We start from the raw sequence: 16,618 nt of genomic DNA on the forward strand, positions 1-16,618 counted from the left end.
ATAGAAGGGAGATGATTTTATTGTTCCATTTCTTCCCCCTTAACATGTAGCAAGAGAATCCTTATTTTAACAATTCTACAGCAGAATGGAAATAGGGGATATATTTTATTCATATTTAAAAGTAGATGAAGACACTCTAGGTCTATATTTAGGTCATGGGATTCAAATGTGTCAAGTCTCAAATTCATTTCTTTTTTAAGTAGGATCTCCTCATTCTGAGATAAAAAAAAATCTCAGTCACCAGAAAGCTCAGATCCTTGTTTTGAAATTGAAACATTTTACATGCAATTTTTTTTCCAGAGGAAGGAATTAGCAAAACCATCCCCAAGCACTCCTTGTCCAAGAAAAGGCCACAAAATTGATGGGAAACATTTAACATGCATTTTGATCTAAGATATATGTAGATATAATTGATATAGCAAATTGTAACTTGTCTCCTGTTATGAATGTGTTGTTTATGCATTGTCCCTTTTATTTCTTTTATCTTTGAACAGCCCTTGAAGAAGGCCATTAAATATTACTAGGCCAAAATTTGTTGGGCTAATTGGGCAAATAAAACCATATATTTTTACCGCTACAATACTTTGCCTGTTCTTTACATCCTCCTTATAAATTTGATATGAACACAAGGCATTCAAGGACTGTCATATTTTTATTTATGAACCAAAAAAAGGATCTTAATGATACAGTGTATATGGAGATGCCAAAAGGTGTAAAAAGGTGAGCTAATTATGTTGCAATTAAGAAATTAGAACTAATGTGGACCATGTTTTCCTCTGAAAAATTCAGCTTTAATGTTATATCACAACAACACCAATTTTTTTTTTTTAAAAAAAACCCCACCTGGAAACAAAGATAGAGCAAAATGCAATACAAAATATCCACGAATGCATAACTTTATGCTGTGCATTCATGGTTGTCCAAGTGATTTCAGACTATCACTTTTGATTATATGTATGATAGATGCAGCTGGCTAACATAGGGCTATCAGAAATGAGAGTATCCCTGGGAATTGCTCCTCATTTCAGAGGCTATCCTATGACCTTTCCCCCAAATTGCTTCTAACCTGGATCTAACAAGTCTAAAAGAAGTGTGACTGTGTATACATATGTACATGTCTGTTGCTTTTCAGAGTCATCCTCTTTTCGTAACTTTCCAGCCTTCATTGTACCATAAACAACTGTCTCCTTCTCACCTGTATTCTCACCACCTATGAGTCAGTGAGAATGTTTATAAAATGTTTGAGTGTTGATTCTCAATAATGGGAGTTGAAACCAACCAGATCTGGGGCTGATGAAAATTGTAGCCAGCCAGATCTGAGGTCGCCTTGGTGGATGACCTCCGCAGAGAACTTGACAGGGGGAGTGTGACCCTGTTGTTTCTCTTGGACATCTCAGCGGCTTTCGATACCATCAACCATGGTATCCTTCTGGGACAGCTCTCCGGAATGGGTATTGGGGGTGTTGCTTTGCAATGGCTCCGCTCCTTCCTGGAGGGCCGTTTCCAGTTGGTGAAGCTGGGAGACTCCTGCTCGGACCCCTGGCCATTGACCTGTGGGGTCCCGCAAGTTTCTATTCTGTCTCCCATGCTTTTTAACATCTACATGAAACCGCTGGGGGAGGTCATCCGGAGTTTTGGAGTTGGGTGCCATCTCTATGCAGATGACACTCAACTCTACTACTCTTTTCCACCAAACTCCAAGGAAGCCCCTCGGATCCTTGACCGGTGCCTAGCCGCTGTGATGGACTGGATGAGGGTGAATAAACTGAGACTTAATCCTGACAAGACAGAGGTCCTCCAGGTCAGTCGTGCGGCCGATCGGGGCATAGGGTGGCTACCTGTGCTTGACGGGGTTGCACTCCCCCTGAAGGCACAGGTCCGCAGCTTGGGGGTCCTCCTGGACTCATCGCTGACGCTTGACACTCAGGTGTCGGCGGTGGCCGGGAGGGCCTTCGCACAACTAAAACTTGTGCGCCAGCTATGACCGTACCTCGTGAAGTCTGACTTGGCCATGGTGGTCCACGCCTTAGTCACCTCCAGGTTGGGATTACTGCAATGCACTCTACGTGGGGCTGCCCTTGAAGACGGTTCGGAAACTTCAGTTGGTTCAGAGATCAGCAGCCAGATTAATAACAGGAGCAAATTATAGAGAGCGGTCAACCCTCCTATTTAAACAGCTCCACTGGCTACCGATAAGTTTCCGGGCCCAATTCAAGGTACAGGTTATTACCTATAAAGCCTTAAACAGTTCAGGACCTGCCTATCTCCGTGATCACCTCCTCTCCTATGAACCAACGCGAGCCCTGAGATCATCTGGGGAGGCGCTCCTCTCGCTCCTGCCTTTGTCTCAAATGCGGCTGGTGGGGACGAGGGAGAGGGCCTTCTCAGCAGTGGCCCTCCGGCTCTGGAACTCTCTCCCTAAGGAGATCAGGTTAGCTCCTTCCCTGCCCATTTTCCACCGGGAATTAAAAACATGGATGTTCCAGAGTGCGTTTGAATGAACAGGCCCAATACAGCTGGCATTAGAATGCTTCTCTCTGTTTTAAGGGCATACGGCACTTTATCACTCATTTCCATGACACAGCACTTTATGAAACCTGTTCCCGCTGGTTTGTTTTTAATTCTCTGATTTTATTGCTTGGATTTTAATGTATTTATTATTTATTTTGTGAATCGTTGGAATGTTTTTGGTCAAATGTCTTGTGTTGTTGTTTTCGGGCTTGTCCCTGTTGTAAGCCGCCCCGAGTCCCTTCGGGGAGATGGGGCAGGATATAAAAATAAAGTTTATTTTTATTTATTATCATGGAAGTTGAAGTCAGCCAGACCTGAAGATCATGGGAGTTGCAGCTGGCTAGATTTGGGATCATTCAAATTCCAGCCAGCCAAATCCCCAACTCCTACATCTTCATCCTCCTGTTCTACCTCCTCCTTAGAAGAAGAGCAGTACACAACAGCATCCTGGCTTCAGTGTATTTTTGGCTTGGCTTCTGACTTGGCCTCTCTCTTGAATCTTTTTGATTTTCCTTTATTTTCTTGATTCCTTTTTATAGTGGGACTGACTGGGAGTTGAGAACATGCGGGATGGGTGGGTGGCATACACACACACATTTGGGGGCTCAGAGTTACCCTTTTAGCTTCTTTTTCTCTTCCCCCCCTCTCCTTCAGAAAATACTTCTAAAAGATAATAATAATAATAATAATAATAATAATAATAATAATAATAATAATAACAATAACAACAACAACAGTCACAGAAGCGGCAGAAATATACAATGCCAGAAAACCACACAGTTATGAAATGCTATTACAAATCTGAACCTCAAAAGCGTGCTTACCAAAAAAGGATGCATCAACTGTGGAAGCAAGAGTACCCTGACTCACAAATAACAGAACCCCAACTGGCTGACCAACAAAGATTCATAATCAGAAACAAAGTGTTCAGAGAAGTTGAACTCGAAGAAATCCAGAAAATCTGCAAAGCAAATTACCATCAGACCACAGCACAGACAGCAGCAATACTTGGAATGGTGGAACAGATTGAACCAGAAGAAAGTGTGGAGCTTTTGCAAGAATTTGAAGAACCAGCACTTGAAGCACTTGTTGAACCACCAGGAACCTTGACAGCAAGATAACAAGAGCTCAAGGATAAAAACATGATGCATGCTGCAGCAAATGCAACAAGAAAGCGGCTCCCAACTCTAAAAACAGTGCCCAAGAGACACCTGGCGCCTCTCATGAAAGATGTGAAAACAGTACTCTCCACTATCCAGATAACATCAATTGAACAAACAAACCAGTTTGCCTACAGTGCAGCAGTGATAGTAACAGAAGAGCTTGGGCTCCTACAACCAAGGCAGCCCCAAAGAAAATCGACTGGAAAACCAAAATGGAAGGTCAGGCTAGAGTTGAAAATCAAAAATCTTAGATCAGATGCAAGTAACCTGAAAAAGATGAAAGAAGAAACTGAAGAATGACAAAATCAAGCAATACCTGATCAGAAAGTACTGGCTGAACACCAGAAAAATTGAAGAAGTTTTGGAAATCGTGAAAGAACAAATTACAGCATCAGCCAGAAAAATGGAAAGATATGAAGCCAGAATCACCCAGTACAGACAAAATCAACTGTTTCAATCAGACCAAAGATGGTTCTACCAGAGTCTGAACCAAACAACAGACACAGTAACCATAAAGCCAGAGAAAACTGCAACAACAAAGTTCTGGAAAGAGCTTTGGGAAAATAATAAGAACTACAACAAAAACACTGGGTGGATAAAGGAGTTTGAAGGAAAATTCTCACATAACAAAATGGAACAGATGGAAATAACAACTGAAATGATCAGCAAACAAGTGAAAAAAATCAAGAACTGGACATCGCCTGGTAGTGATCAACTTCATGGATTTTGGCTCACATATCTGATTAGCTTACATGGAAAAATGGCCCAACAATTCAATGAGATGCTGCAGAAAGGAAGTATCAGTGAATGGCTAACAACTGGAAGGACATACCTGATACAAAAGGATCCACCAGGAAACTACAGGCCAATAACGTGTCTGCCCACTATGTTTAAACTACTGACTGGCATCATAGCTGACAGAATTCAAGACTTTCTTGAAGAAAAAAACATCTTGCCAGATGAACAGAAAGGCAATGAACAGCATTATTGCCATGATCCCTCTGTCAACAATCTTACAAAAAACAAATCTCGGCTATCAAACATCTAAGAAATCTCACAAAATTTCGCATCTGATGTACATGGATGACCTGAAGCTGTATGGGAAAACGGAAACTGAAATCCAGTCTCTGACTAACACTGTCTGAATTTTTAGCACTGATATCAGCATGAAGTTTGGCTTGGACAAATGTGTGACAGTGGCATTGAAGAAGGGAAAAATCATTGAAAGTGAGGGCATAAATATGCCTAATGGCCAAACAATAAAGTGTCACCAGACAGAGGCCTATAAATATCTGGGCATATTACAGCTGGACAACATCAAGCATGAAAACTATGGTCAGCAAAGAATACACACAAAGGGTCAGAAAAATTCTCAAAAGCAAGCTCAATGGAGGCAACACCATCAAGGCCATAAACACCTGGGCCATACCTGTCATAAGATACATGGTTGGCATTATATATTGGACACAGGCGGAACTGGACAATTTGGGCAGAAAAACAAGAAAACTCATGACCATTCATCATTCACTGCACCCTCGCAGTGATGTTGACCGGCTATATCTGCCTAGATCTGGTGGCAGAGGACTCTTGCAAGTAAAACAAGCAGTCAAAGAAGAAGAACATGCCCTGGCAGAATATGTAAAGCAAAGTGAAGAACCTGCTTTGATTGAAGTCAGAAATGAGAAACTCCTCAAAGTACAGCAAAAATACTAGTACAAGAAAACTGCACTACAAACTAGAGCTGACAGCTGGCACAACAAAACATTGCATGGAAAGTTCCTTGACAAAATTGAAGGAAAAGCTGACAAGGAGAAGACCTGGCTATGGCTCATGAATGGGACCCTGAAGAAGGAGACAGAAGGCCTGATCCTTGCAGCCCAGGAGCAAGCCATCAGAACAAATGCAATTAAGGCCAAGATCGAAAAGTCAGTTGATGACCCAAAATGCAGACTGTGCAAGGAAGCTGATGAAACCATTGATCATATTCTCAGCTTCTGTAAGAAAATCGCACAGACAGACTATAAACAGAGGCACAACTATGTGGCCCAAATTATTCATTGGAACTTATGCCTCAAGTATGACCTCCCAGCAGTAAAGAACCGGTGAGATCACAAACCTGCAAAGGTAATGGAAAATGAACATGCAAAGATACTTTGGGACTTCCGAATCCAGACTGACAAAGTTCTGGAACACAACATTAAACTCAAGTCTCCTCTACATACCAAAGGGAAAGGATAGCAAAGAGTGGTATCTTAAGTCTTTTATTTAAACCCAGGTGTACTCTACAGACAGAAAGGGAAAGGATCGCAGAAAAAGTGGTATCTTAATTCTGATTCTTTTTAATATAGGTCTTAATGAAGAATATAAGGACAAACAATACCATTGCCTAAAAGGCCACTAATGGGCCAGATCCAGCCGTATTTTCGGCTGGGGTATGAACGGCTATCCGGCTACTTGTCCAATTTTGAGAGATGTGCAAAAATGGATATGGGGGTCTATATGTATCCAGCCAGCAGAAAGAGATCGTAATTCAGCCCAAATGCACAAGCCTATGTCTGATTCCTATGTGTTCATTAATTTAGGAAATTTCTAGGGATTGAGAAAATCCCCCAGCCCCTACTTACCGGGTATTAACTACTGTAGTCCATGGGGATCTGTTTATCTGTTGATTGGGAAGCAAAAAACTTTATCTTTTACACACACATATGTGTGAATGATCTTCAGCACATAGAGATGCCTTATAGGAGGGAGTAGGAACATCACTCAGCTGCTCCCTGAGTGACAGGGGAAAGGATCCTCATTGATTGCAGCAGCAGCTGTTTAGTAAATGGACCTTGTAGAGAGTCAATTTGGGAGCCACTCTCTAAAACTATTTGATTCCTGGATACAAGCAGCTGCCTATGTATCCATATAACATGCCCACCGATCCAGCATCAGGTTAGTGTAAGGGATTCATATATCTTTAAAAAAATCTCTGTATTTTAACCAATTTTATTTGAAGGCCTGTTAGTGAATATAGCTGAAAAAAATATGTCCACTTTCTGGATATCTTTTTCAACTACTATTTAGACCAGGCATGTTCTATCTTTTTAAAAAGAACAATTTCTCGTTCCTGATCTCTCCTTTTCCTTGTTGAATTTTTCCTGGCAATCTCTGTATCACCAATCCAAAGTCAAATAGAGGCTGTCTCCCTGAGAATACTCTTCGATTAATTTTCAATCTAGAGTACAATTTATGGGCTCCAGGCAGAAAAAAATGTCAAAAGGTATGATGTGGCAATAAAAATCTCCAGAAAAAGTGAGCTGTATGAAGAAATCTTCGATGTTATTAGATCTCCAAGTCAATCAGTCAGTCTGTGTCTGTCTATCTGTCTATATCTCAAACTCTAGCTTTAACTTTTTACTGTGCTTATTATACAATAGGGAATGTGGTAAATTACTCATTTTGCCTCCTGTATTCTATCTTCAGCACACAGGGTAGCAAAGCTTCTCCAAGTGGTTAAATGCCTATTGGGGTCAGGATCTGAAAGACCAGGATTAGATCCTTCAGTTGCCTGCTGTGGTAAACTGCCAGGCACTTTAAGAGGAAGACAATCATATCCCCTTTCACATTGATCCCACAGAAGCTAGGAAGGTGTCTGGTACACAATCTGGAAATATATTTTTAATGATGCCAAGATCTACAAGACATGGATTGAGTGGATGAATTCAAGGTGTGGTTAATGCTTTACTGTATCAAGGGGAGGTCCATGCTATGTTGAAGGAAATTGTAATTTGTCCTCTCCTGTAAGTACCTACTGAGACTCAGAGTCTTGGAGAGCTAGAATCATAGAATTGGAAGGGCTATCCCACAAGGGCTATCCAATCCAATGTTCCTCTTTGCAGGAACACACCATCTCACATCATTATCTAACCTCTGCTTGAAAACTCACAGAGGAGGAGAATCTAGTACATTCTGAGGCAGCATAATCCACTGTCAAAGAGCTCTGAGTGCCATGAAATTCTTCCTAGTGTTTTGGTGCTCTATGGCCTAGTCAATACAGCAGAACAAGCTTTTCTCCTTCTCAGTGTGGCATACCTTGAAATATTTAAACATGGATAGCATGTCCTTTCTTAATCTTATCTTCTCTTAAAAAAATACCCAGCTCCCTAAGCCACTCCTCAAGGTAGTTGATTTGCACACCATGACAATAATATCTTGTATTTGGCAAGGTGTTTCAGTGCATGGTGACTAGGCAGCTGCTGTGTTCTTGAAGGAAACAGATCATCTAGACACATTTCAATCTGGTTTCAGGCCAGGGAATAGTACCAAGACAGTCTTGGTTGACCCATTAGAATAGATAACCTACTCCTAGGGAAAAAGAAGAGAGTGTTTTTTCCCCTGAATCTCCCAGCAGCTGTTGATACCATTAATCATATTAAATTACTAGAATGGTTCTGATGAATGAGAATAGGAAGCACATTTTATAGAGCTTTCATTCCTATTGGTAAGATTGATTTCAGAGAGTGGCATTGAGAGACTTCTACTCAGCCCCATAGCTATTGTGCTGTGTGGTGCAATGGGATTCAGTCTTATCTCCCATGCATTTAAAAAACATTTAAATGAGGCCCCTGGGATAATTCATTCCAAAATTGGGGGCTGAATGCCAGCAGTATCCTGATGACTCTAAGTTCTACTTCTTCTTATGTGAGTTAGCTGAAACTATGGTGGTGCTAACAGCTTCTAAATGGTACAATGGCCTGGATGAGAGTGACTAAACCCTTGCAACTCTGATACATGAGGTAACTTACCTGAGCACTGAGATTTATTTGACTGGCAATCTTCTGTATGAATATTGGAAATATGTTGTGGAAAGACATGGGAGATGTTCTTTTTCTGAGGTTCTCCTGTTGTGGAATTCTCTCTCGCTGGAAGGCTGATTGATGTCAGTATTGGAGTAATTTGGTGAATGTTAAAACATGGCTTTTTATTAAAGTCTTCTGGCTAAATTGATTTTCTTCAGGCTGTACATATTTTATGGTTATGTCATTCAAGATAGTTTAAACTGGTTTTAAATTGGTTTAATTAAAAAACTATTTAATATATTTTGCATCAATTTAAACTTTTGTAATTATTTATTGTTTTGAACTTATTTTGTTATAAACTGCCCTGCTATCTCCAGATAAAAGGGCAATATAAATATTTCAAAAACAATATAATAAATAAATATCTATATTTCTAACTGTGTGAATGAGAGTCACATTCTCTCTGAACAGAGATTCAAAACAGTTCACAAGATTAAAAACTAATCTGATATTCTGCTAAAGATGCTCAGTCTGGTTGGAATGAATACATGAGTGAAGGGTAAAATGATACACCCTGAATCTAGCAGTTGTTTGGGAAAGAATTAGAGTACAAAAGCTATAAACAATAGAGTACTATAAAAGGTTAACTACCAAATAAAGATTAAATGCAAGACTAAACCCTTGCCATCTGATCTTGGGGCTAAGCAGGGTCAATCCTAGTTAATACTCAGATGCGAATCCACCAATAAATACTAGTTGCTGTAGGCTGTATTTCGGAAGAGGGGACTGGCAAACCATTTTTTAGTGTTCCTTGTCTAAGAAAACCCTATGAAATTCATGGGGCCACCATAGATCGACACAAAACCCAATATTTCATCAAAATAATACCTTTTAATATTGGTTTCAGAACAGAAATAGACTATCAAAACATTCAGGTCTAAGTGGGAAACGTCAATATGTTTCACTATGAGATACGTGTCATGGATAACTTAAAATTGACATTTCAGTAAGGGACTTTCTTCCACCAGCAAAGCTGGGGAAGGAGAGTGATTTGCCTCCTCCCCCGAGGAGAGGCATGCAGTTCAGTTGGAACTGATTTGAAGGGGTATGGCTGATCTAGGGATCAGCCAGCCCCCTCAGCTTCATACCTTTTTTGCCTTTCAGAGGAATAAGATCAGAGGAAGGTCTGTCCAGTGGGACCAGTGGGAGAGGCAGGGCTTTGGCCTTGCGCTTTCCCTGGACCTCCGACGATTGGGAGGGGTGTTACTGGCTGGGCGAGGACAAGTGATGAGTGGTCTTCTGGGCAGTCCCTCTCCCTACCCCCCATTCCTGTGGCCTCTTTCAGTTTTACCTGGAGTGCAGTGAGAGGCCTAGTGATCTTTTGGCTCCTTCCTTTTTGTCTCTATTTTTTAAAAAAATTATTAAATAAATCAAATAATAAATAAATACAGAAATAAATTTATTTAATTGCTGCTGCCCCCCCCCTTTCTAAGTTGCTCATGTCTTGGGGGCTAGCTCTGCCTTGGTGTTATACCCCAGCCAGCCATGGCTTCAAAGCCTGATCAGGAGCTGAACTCTGACACAGATGAGGTTTATTATGACTTTTCACCCAGTTCCAAGAACCCTTTGCAGCTCCAGGTGCCTGGAGAAATCAGCCAGGAAGAGCAGTTAATTGGAAGGGAGTCTTCCTTGTCTGAGCCAGATGTTCTCAGCTCACCTGAGAATGCGGGTTTTAATTGGAGAGAATTTCTGAATCGTGAGAAAAGTGTTAAACAAGGCCTTCGTAGAAGTAAACGCCTGGTGTCCCGAGGGGATAATGGTTAGAGTTCCCATGGGAACTTTTTGGGAGTATTGCTCTCCCTATTTGGGATTCAGTTTAGGATCCATAAAATCGTTTTGCACTGTAGATTTCTTGCAGTGTCAACGTTGCTTTCTTGGAGAGAGGTTTCTCAGTTTCTAGCTCCAGTTTCCAAGCCAAGTATTTCTAGTTCCAGTTGGGCCAAGCTGAGCCACGACTCTTGAGTAGACCTTGATTTTACTCTGGTTGTTATTTCCTTGTTCCTGTTTCAAGTTTTCCTCTGCTTTGACAACTTTGCTGCCTTGATCACTACGAAGTATTGCCAGTGGATTGAACTCTGTTTCCTGCCAGCCTTGTTTCCTTGTTGCAATTCATGGACTTTGATTGCTTGGGAGAGCTAATGAGTTCTCATTTGTGGATTATAATATCGGACTTTTTCTTTTACCGATCTGGAATAATTATTGACTTTTCAGAAAGAACTATTTTCTCCTCAAACTCTATATCTATTTTCATCTGGATTTATATTTGCTTTAATAAAGATATTATATGTTATATTGACTCCTGTCTGTTTTTCGAGTGCTCATGCTGCCTTGGGGTGTAACACTTGGCATGATTGGAGCCTGGCTGGGCCTGCCTCCTTGGCCTTATGTGGGTTGCCATTGCTTTGCCTGGGGGCCCCTCATGGCTTTGTGAATGCAGTGGCCATCTTGGAAGCATGGCCAATGGCCATCTTGGGGGCAGGGCCGGTAGACATCTTGGAAGAACGGCCGGAGGCCATCTTGAGGGCAGGGCCAGCAGCCATTTTGGAAGCATGTCCAGTAGCCATCTTGGTAGCATAGCAGGGGGCCATCTTAAATTGGGTGGTGGCCAATTTTGCATTTTGTTGAGAGGCAGCCATTTCGTGGGCTGGTCTGCCAGCAGCCATTTTGTAGGGGGGGGCAAGCTGCCAAAAGCCATTTTAATAGTCATGAAGGGAATTACAATCAACTAAATGCATCTGGGAAATCAATAGAAGACAATATAGAATTAATATAAGGATAACAATAATAACATTACTAAAGATAATCACAATAGTAATAATCTTAATATCAATGGATAAATTAAACTGCAATCTAAAATTAATGATTTAATTGGCTTAAATATTGTTTGACTAAGTATTAATGAATTATTTATATATTATTGATAACAATTTACACATATAAATGAATATAGATAGGGAGTGGATTCAAAGAGGAAGTGTGCAATACAATTTTTGATGAGCAAGTGCACACTTTGTTTGCGGCCATTGATTTTGATGTTGGCTATGGCTCAGGGTCTCCACACCAGCCACGTGTCGCTTGGGGAATATCTCCTGTGATTAACCTTCTGGCCATTTGGTTTCTTACAGGATGGCACCAAAAAAGAACGTCGGTGGACCAAAGGGCAAAGGCCCAGCCAAAAAGATGCCGGCAAAGTGCCCTCCACCTTCCAGCAACTCTTCATTGGAGGATGAGGGCATTTCTGCAAACAACTATAACATGCTTTTAGCCAGGATTAGCGCATTGGAGAAGCAGCTTGGGACAGCTGCCCTCGCTGCTAGCCCACGACCAGCACGTCAGGCAAGTAAAACAGCTTAGTTTAATGTTATTCCTTCTCGTGTATCTGTTCTAGAAGCGGGTCAGAGTTGCAAGTCCACCATGCATGCACCATTTGTTTCGGAGCCCATTCTACCAAAAATTGCAATAGAGGAAAGTTCGCCAAAGCTAATCAGAGGGAGAGCCAATTTACAAGGAAGAGCTCAGCCCTATTCTCTGTTTCCAAAGGGCCCCAGTCCAATTAGGCTCCAGCAATTAATAGAGTGGTTAGAAGTTTACCCTGACAGGGATGCAGCTCGCTATTTACTTAACGGTTTTATGTTTGGTTTTTGCATCCCAGCGGAGGGTCTGAGATCCCCAGTTTTATCTCCTAATCTGAAATCTTTAACTGGCATGGAAGCAATTAAACAAAAAAAAATTGATAAGGGAGTGAGGGAAGGCCGAGTTCTGGGCCCCTTTTCAGGGCCCCCTACTCCACAACTCAAGGTTTCCCCATTGGGAATTGTGCCAAAAAAAGGCTCCAGGGAATATCACCTCATTCATCACTTGTCATACCCCAGGGGCAGGTCAGTGAATGATGCAGTCCCTGAAGATCAATGTTCCATGCATTATACTTCTTTGATGCAGCTGTTTGACTGATTAGATATCACGGACATGCGGTGGAGTTGGCAAATGCAACATTAAGTCAGCATTTCATTTGCCCCTGATACATCTTAATTTTGAGCTTCTGGGTTTTCAACTCGATAGCCTTTTTTACACGGCAGAGCTTTACCCATGGGGTACTCGGTCTCATGGTCTGCCTTTGAGAAATTCAGTACAAAATCGGGCCTCACGGGGGTGGTCCATTACCTAGACAATTTCCTTTTCACGGGAAGACAGGGAAGTGGTGAATATGCTTTCATGTTAAGCACATTTAAACAGCTTACATGTTATTTAGGAATCCCATTGGCAGAAGAAAAAACAGAAGGTACAATCACCAAGTTAACATACCTGGGGGTTGAGATTGACACTATTTGCCAGTATTCCAGGTTTCATGTAGGAAAGTCACCCTACGTGAATTTCAAGAACTCATAGGCCATTTGAATTTTTGCATGCAAAGTGGTGGCACCAGTCCTTGCCTTTTTGCACAGGCTATGCAATGCAATTGCTGGAGTATCACTATCACACCACCACATTAAAATTGCACACCCCATGAGATCTGATCTGCTGGTGTGGTTAGAATATTTGTCCAACTTCAATGGTGGTTCCTTTTGGAGACACGACCTGATGTTAAGAGATGCCCTTCAAGTCACTTCAGATGATGCAGGGTCCTTAGGATTCGGAGTATTTTTTCAAGGTTATTGGTGCACGGAGGCCTGGCTGCAGCAATTGCATGCTGAACGCATAACTGTAGATCTGACCATTCTGGAATTTTCCCTATCTTAGTTGCTGTTACCATTTGGGTTAAGAGTTTTGCAAACACGATCGTTAATTTTTGGTGTGACAATAATGGCCATGGCTTTAGCACCCAGTTCCAGAAAAAGTTACATCAGAGCAGTCATGGATTTTAATGAATTCAGGCAATGTTATAATTTGTCTAACGTCCTTCCAGTTCCACATGAGCACGTAGCGCAGTACTGCGTTTATTGCACAAGGAGGGGCTTGGCACCACATTCGATCAGGTCTAAATTGGCAGCGTTGTCTTATTGGCTTAAGACCCAAGGCTTTAGTGATATTGCCAACGACTTCTGACTGCATAAGGTAATGGCAGGATGGTCGTGTGAACAAGGCCAACCCCAGGATGACAGGGAGCCCATGACGCCTAACATTTTGAAAGGTCTGAAACAAATTTGGCCAAAAATTTGCAATTCAGTCTATGAGCAATTTTTGTTTCATGCAATGACCTTGGTGTCATTTTTCAGGCTCTCAGGTTTAGCGAGTTGGTTGCCATTGTCCAAGAATGACAAAGAACAGTGAACCCTCCATTTATCAGACGTTACGTTAACACATGAAAGGTTAGAATTGTTGATCAGGTCATCCAAGACGGATCAAAGGGGTAAAGGTGCGGTCATCAAGCTGGCTATCTGTAGCATAGAATCATAGAATCATAGAATAGTAGAGTTGGAAGAGACCTCATGGGCCATCCAGTCCAACCCCCTGCTAAGAAGCAGGAAATGACGACCTTACCTGGTTAAGACTGTTGCGACGTTTTTAGCAGTTAGAGGCGCTGCTTCTGGGCTCCTAATTTGCCATCAGGATGGCTCCTCATTGACAAAACACCAATTTTGGACTATTACAGCCAAGGCTCTTAAGGTCTTGGGCTTGACTCACCTCATATTTGGGTCCCATTCTTTTGGAGCTGCATCCACTGCTGCCCAACTGGGCTACGGGTTGGAAAAGATTAAGTCTCTTGGTGGTGGAGTTCTGGTGCATACAAGGGGTACATGCGCTCCTCTTTGTTATAGTTACATGTTTGTTTTGTCCCCAGTTACAGTTTCGTTGGCGCATAGATGGAGGGTCCTGATATGCAGTCACAGCAACGTCCATTGTGTGGAATGTCAGGCACGCCATACTTTCTATGGCCAGCATTTGGGTCTCACCTCCACCGCTACAGTTGATTGGAGAGGCAGAAGAGGCTTATGATAGGATGGGTTGATTCCCTTGTTATTTGGTTCCAGGAGTGGGCTCCCTCCTGATATTTTGTCCTTGCCTCCACCGCTACAGTTGAATGGAAAGGCAGAAGAGGCTTACGTTGGGATGGTTTGATTCCCTTGTTATTTTATTTCAGGAGCATGCTCCCTCCTGATATTTTGGCCATCCACCTTGGTGGGAAGGATTTAGGGCCTTGTTTTTTCAAGCTCGAGCTGATTTTGAGAATAGGGGAGGCTTGGCCCCAGACCCATATTATTTGGTCTGTGTAGTGAATCTTACCTGTTAGGCCGGAAAGGGAGCCTGGATAACAGTAGGGCAGCCCTCCATTTTGGGAGAGAATGCCAGGGAGGCAGCCATCTTAAGTGTGGCTGGTTGAAAAGGGGGAGGAGTTTTGGAGACTCCTAGGATTGGCCAGAGGAAATTGTGAGGAGCCAAGTCTTAGAAAGTAGGGAAGAGAAAGAAATGAGCTTCAGTTGGAGTTGGGAGTCAGAGTTGGAGAGTTGGAGTTGAGAGTTGGAGTTGGAGAGTTGTGGGGAGAAAGAGGGAGTTTGGAAGTGTAGGTTAGAGAGTTGCTTGCTGGGAGCTGACAGGAAAAAGGTCAGACAGCAGTTTGGTTCCTTGTAGGAATTGGCACAAGGGATTGACTCTCTAGGCTGGGCTATTTAACAGGTAGAGCTCTAGGATGGAGTTAGTTAATAACCCAGGGGACTACCTAGTTAGGTTAGTCAAACTCGTTACTATTCTCAGAGATAGAGCGAGGGTTCTGGTAACCAATCGTTAGATTGGTCTGGTTAATCTGTCTGTAACTAAGTGAAGTGAACTGAACAATCAACCAAGTCAAGCTGAAGAACTTTGTAACAAGTCACGCTTTTTGTACCTCTTAGAAGTAGTTAGTTGTCTGTTTTAAAGAAAATAAATTTTGTTCTATTTAACTTTCAAAACGTCTCATCGGTGCCTCATTCCATCATCAAGCCTGTGTGATAGTTCCAACCTTTTAACATCCTGGTACTACAGAAAAGCCTCTCAATAACAGTTGTTTGGGAGCCAGGGGTAACAGCAGTGTTGGCAGAAGTGGGAGACATTTTCCTCAAATAATTCTAAAATTAAAAAATCCTAAAACATCTTAGGTTGGTGGCAGCTTTAAGTCTAAAAGAAAGTTTTAAAAACCAGCAGGGTCACGTCTCTCTAACACGTACCCCTCTCCTGTGTTTCCGTGTATGTGTGTGTGGCACAGGGTGTGTTATAGTCTGCAATGATCCTGCGCCTCATGTGGCCAGGTGGCAGTGATGTGCAGAAGCTTGAGTGAGCGAGGAAGAGAGTGAAGCAAACTATACTCTCCATGTTGGCTCACGGCCATGGGTCAATCATATCACACAATGCCATTACACACGACAAGACATATTTTTACCGAGTAGATGGCATCCATCTATTGGATGAGGGCAACTTTCAATATCTGCTAGGTTTTCAGGCAGGAATTCAGGAGGTGTTAGAGAATTTGGTGGGGGCTGGGGGCAAGATGGACATCTACCCCCAATCAGTGGCAGAAAATTGATAGAGGAATATACAATCTGGTGTGCATCACCCCTTTTGGGGTGAAGGACATAAGCTAAAACACTCATCTGGTATCCATCTTGAACAGGTGAGGTGAAACTAAATGCCCCTGGAATGTGGAGAGTCTGGCCTCAACAACTTTGAGGGAGGCTTTCCCAACACATTCCCCTTAAAGGTTGCTTGGGTTTAGGTTAACCTGGGACCAGGTGTTTTCGCCCTTATCAGCCGAGGGGTAGGCCAGGTAAGGAAACTACCTCGGCTGGGTTTTCCACCAGATTCCCCACCAGAATAGAGTTAAATTCAGTATCGGAGTTAAATAGGTAACAATTAATAAAATTGCCCATATTTAAAACCATTTCACTTGTGTTGTCTCGTTATTTCGGGGGTTGGCAGGCAAATGTACAATTAGCAACAAAAATTCATATATTGTAAAACAATTCCCTTTTGTTGTATCACATAGTTAGTGAACAAATATTATTAAATTAGATGGAACAATCAACTATATGTCAGTTATATGGTTTAGACCCGAGACCAGATAATAATTACATATGATCTGAAATATGAAGAAGTGTGCCCTCCCTAAACGTTATCCTTCTTGAGGTAGCT

This window comes from Anolis carolinensis, chromosome 1 (genome assembly GCF_035594765.1).
Source record: "Anolis carolinensis isolate JA03-04 chromosome 1, rAnoCar3.1.pri, whole genome shotgun sequence".
Lineage (NCBI taxonomy): Eukaryota > Metazoa > Chordata > Lepidosauria > Squamata > Dactyloidae > Anolis > Anolis carolinensis.